A 5,308-nucleotide genomic window follows, 5' to 3' on the forward strand; every position below is an offset into this window, starting at 1 on the left:
CTGAGCGAACGTGTTGGGGATGTAATTCATTCACTTTGGATGGTGGAAAGCGATGTGATCATCCCAGGCCCTTCGCTGAATTTCTTGTCGGTATTCGCCCTTTTGGAGATGTTCCACGAGCCAAAGCTGAAGTAGTAGATTGCAGCCTTCGAAGTGTCTCGCTCCTCGTTGACACTTCTCTAAGGCTCGGTATATGTCTGCAATGATCATGGGTACAATGCTGAATGTCTACCCACCAATCCCCTCCATTAGGGCTTGGTTACCATAGCCAGCCTAGTATGGATTCTCCCTTTCTTCATTGGAAACACGATCAGACCCAGGAAGCAAAACATGAAGACGAACACCCTACGATGGATATGTCCCAAGTATGTGATAGCAAACTCGTCATGGTAGGTACGATATGATTTGCTGTGACCGTACCTTTCATAAAGGTAGTCAAAAGGGATGTACGATTCCTTTAGGCATATCAATTCTGCGTTCTTCTTCGAACCCATCATTTTTAAGAAACCCTTGCCTGTGCGGTTCTCAGGCATTAGCAAACCTGGGGTTTCCCACACTAGACCGGTCAGTCCTCCTATCTCCTCTAGCAAAGGTGTCATTTCTATGTCCCTAAAGCGGAACACGGCCCTTTCACAATCCCAAAATAAGGTAGCAACTTCTATTATCATGCTGTTAGGCTGGATCTCCAGGAGGGGTGGTAGATTACCCAGATATTTTCTGACGAGGGTTTTGTCACTAGAATGCAAATCTTCCCACCAACTCAGCAATCTTGGGTGGATATTGGCGACCATGCCGAATCTGGGGACTTCGTGCCTCATATTTCTGCAAGGCAAACAAGGTTAGGCCCTTAATCCCACCAGAATCGACTATTTCATATCAACAATTAGCATGAAGCATTTAGTTCTCCAAATAAATGCACAAAACGTGATGATGTCCGTTTGGGTTTAGGGAAACCCAGTGGACTTTTGGACAAGGCTATCTTAAAGGACAATTATGTGGACAACATAACTGACCCGGCTAGGTTTGACCATGATGCATGCACAATTTAAACAGAGTAAGGTTTCTATGGGGTTTTAGACTGGTACCCTTGAGCGGACAACTCAAGGGGGAAGGTACGGAACTGTCGACTGCACCGCCGATCGACTAATTTTACCACAAATAAGCCTTTCCGAATTTAGGGGGTAATGATAAAGGAAGGGCGCAACCACTCATCAAGCGTTGCTATAGTATTTGTTTGGCACGAGTGGAGTATGATGTTGAGCATGATTATGCAATAATTAAAAGCATGTTGACATGTATTTGCACGTTAAGAAAGCGATAAATACAACAGTTTTATAATTTAAAGCAGCAGTAAAGGAAGGAAACAAGAAAGATATGGCAGTTTTGCTTTTGAAGAAGAAATTAAACGCTTAAAGGAATTAAACAAATAATTGTCATAAGGAGGGTACAAATTCACAAAAACGGTATGAAATGGTAAAAGCCTAAATATCCCCAGCAGAGTTGCCATGCTGTCGCGCCCCCTTTTTCTCGCGAAATCGGGTTTATGACATTTTGGTTGAGACAACTCGTTCCTTTTGGGAAAGGGGTTTGCATTTTTGAAGAGTCGCCACCTAACAATTTAAGGTGCGTTAGGGCACCTATTGGGTTCATTTATAACTACGGTTGATAACCAGAGACAGGGTAAGGTCTTGAAATTATCCTAAGGGGAAGGTGTTAGGCACCCCTCAGGATCCCCTAGTGTGGTTCCCGGCCAGACAGTTTTTGTGTGAATTTGTACAATTAGCAAATAAACAAGTATAGCTCAAATAGTAGGGGATTTAAGATTAAATACATAGATGCTTGAAAAAAACAGTTAATGAAAAGAAGTACAATCTAAGCGTATTTGTGAATGTAAAGGAGTGTCCTAGGTTGGTTAGCCTATAGGATCACATCAGTACAATGCTCGGTAATCACTCCTTAAAAAGGGGCTACGCGTGGCATTAGCGCACTGGTCATCATATCCATATCTACCCTTTTCCGCCCCGTGAAGGTAATTAAAGCGAGGGTTGGTCTCGACCCCTATTGCATGCTGTTACCCGTCCATTCCTATCAGTCCCGGAGGAATTTAGGACTCATATCCTATAAAAGGGGGGGGGTTCTAGGCAGACCCTCAGGTTTAAAGGGAAAAATACTAGGCGACAAATAAAAACACATAGGACTGCACTTAGGGGCTAAAACACAGAAATCGGATAGAAGGCTCAGATATAATTCCACAAGTAATGCACATAGGCACCACGACTCATACGCAATTAAGGTCTAAATTCAGATCCTAACAAGGTATTTAAGTGATAATAGTCGGACCAGATTTATTACATGACTCATAAAAGAAGTCCGAATCAGGCTTGCCTACTGATTTTAACACGTTGACAGTTAAACACTAATCACAAAGACGGTTCTGGTTTTATTTAAAGATGATTGCCTAAGGCTTGCCTAGGCACGGAATACATATGACTACATTTTATATAGTGAAACAAGGCAGGTTTTTTAAAGCGGACTCTTGAATCCTTATAGGCATGATATCTAATGACAAATCAAGGCAGTTTTTGAAAAAACTTGTTTTAGAGAAAATAAACCATTAATTAAACCAGTTTCGAAATGAACTAAAACGTGGAGTGGGTTGATTTATTTAACTAAACTAGTTAAGATCTATAGGAAGAATTTCTAGAGTTACTCCCTATAGGCATGACATCTAGTTGTTTAACACTGATTTCAGAAACTTTGCAGGCATGATGACCAATGAAAGAAAACATGTAACACTTGTTATAACATAAACTGGATTAAATTATATACTATAGGTATGGCATCTATTTGTGAAACTGATTTTGAGACCTATTAAACATGATTTCTAACATGGTAAGGCAAGTATAGTAAAATCCTACTAAACATGATTTCTAACATGGTAAGGCCAAACATAGTGAAATGTAAAGTCCTATAGGCATGGTTTCTAACATGGTAAGGCCGAACATAGTGAAATGTAAAGTCCTATAGGCATGGTTTCTACCCGCCTTACCCCAAAAATATGTAAATACCCGCCCTTTTCACTAGTTACCCCAGTATTCGTTTACAAATTATTACAGACCATGTGAATGAATTACATAAGAAAAGTAAAAATGACACTATAGAGAGCCTGAAACAGGCCCAGACTTTCAGCACCTGGTTAGGACTTCCTCCCTGAGTTATGCAATAAACCACCTCAAGTTCCAAGATTGTTCCATAGCCTTTCTCATTGTCAGAGCTCCCTAAGGACCTCAAGGGATCCCGGGCAGTGCTCACACCCAGATTGCATAACCAAGACAGAGTAAGTGCAGTGTGGAAAGGCCAGCTTTTATGTGTCCAAATTCATAGGGAACTCAAGGGTCCCAAGGCAAGGCTTACACAAAAGGGGCAAAACCTAGTGGTCTAAGAGTCTATGTAAGAGTTCTTGACATAGATTTAAAAGAGTTGAGTTGGAAACAATTTTGACAATGATTAGTTTGAAATAAGTTTTGGAAGGCAATAGAAGAGTTAGCCTTAGTGAAAACCAGCTTGAAGAAGAAAAGAAACAGGACAATCAACAACTCAAGACCAAATCAACATACATAGTTCAAACACAAACAGGTAAAGGAGGAATTGGGGACAAGTAGTTCATATGCGAAAGAATATTTGCACATAGGTTAACACCAGAGAAGTACTACAGAACTTAAATAGTCACAGCAATAGTCTATCACAAAGTGTTCATGCCATGAGCTTAACAACATCAGATTTAAGGGTTGCTAAATAGAGTTACACATTAGGTTTAGGGGAAAGGGTTTAGGATCACATAGTAACTAGGTGTCATGCTTATAATGTATTGGGGGTTAGGGGGTAGGGCAGAATAGTAGTAAAAAATGTAAGAAAGCAGTAGACATACTGAATTACAGGGTAATCACATGGCAAAATGGGCATGCTAATTGCAAGGGAGGCAGCAGAACCACAATTAGAAGCATAAGAGAAACAAAAGGAAGTGCAATACAAATAGAGACACATTGGTTTGGAGGTTGTAAATTAAATTGAAAACATACCAGTAAAAATGAGAGAATAGGTGCAGAGTGAGGAGTGAAGAGCAGTACAATGAAGGGAAGTAAAGCAGTAGTGTGTTGAGCAGTAGAGTAGTAGAACAATAGAGCTGTAGAGCAATGTAACCACTCAGTTTTGGCTTGCAGCCAACTGAGTATCAAGTAAGAGAGTATGTATGTGTGTAAGAGAGAGTTCAGAACAGTGTCACTGTTCGTCTGTTATGCTAAAGAGAGGGTAGAGTATTTATAGTTTTAGAACAGGCAGGAAAATAAGGTGATAGGTACTGACTTAGCACAATTACAGAAATAATACAAATCAGAATCAATTAAAGACCCGGACTTCCTTCAATTAGGGAGTCATAGTTTAAACGGGTACAAGTTATATCAAATAGGGAAAAGAATTACTTATAAGACTTATTTTACCACAGTAGGAGTAGTAAAAGCATGTGGCATGTAATAAGGACTAAGTACAGAATATTTTCAAGTAAGGAAAGTACACGTTAAATAACTAACAGCATATTTGTGCACATAAATAAGGTAGAGTACCATTTTAATTCTGAAAGTTAGTTCAAAGAACCACGAATGAGATTGAAAATCACAAGGAATCAGCACTAACTAAGGAAAGTATCACAAAAGTAAGGAAGCAATTCGAAAAATCAGTACAGAATTACAAGGAAAATACACAAAATCACAGATTCAGGGGAGATATCGCAAGTCTAAGGCGATTACACAAAAATCAATATAAATTATCATGTGAACAATCAATAAAACAAATAGTCTGACCTATTAAATGATAAATAACATGTTTGAACAAAATCAGAGAAACCGTAAGAACAGATTAGAGCAGGAAGCGCAAGAGCATATAGAACATACATGAAACCTAGAATGTTCATGAGAGACATGCAAACACATCGCAAACAGACTCAAACTTCAAATCGAATCCAGAAGTATTAGGGTTTCTTAACGAAAAATGAATCGAGCAAAGGGAAAGGCTCAAGTGATGTTTAAACATGTTAAAAATCACAAAGTAATTGCTACAAATCAGAAAGGAATCATTTTTTGCAAAAGGGTTTTGAAACCCTGGTCAGAAAAACGAGGAAATCGTTTGAAATCAGAGAAATCTTTTGAGGAAAACAGGTGAGAACCTTTAAAGACACATAGATCCATCACAGATCAAAAAAGATCGGAGGATTTAAAGCTAGGGTTTTCCAGAAAGTAGTAGAGATGATAGAATA

Source organism: Nicotiana attenuata, chromosome 5 (genome assembly GCF_001879085.1).
Source record: "Nicotiana attenuata strain UT chromosome 5, NIATTr2, whole genome shotgun sequence".
Taxonomy (NCBI): Eukaryota; Viridiplantae; Streptophyta; class Magnoliopsida; order Solanales; family Solanaceae; genus Nicotiana; species Nicotiana attenuata.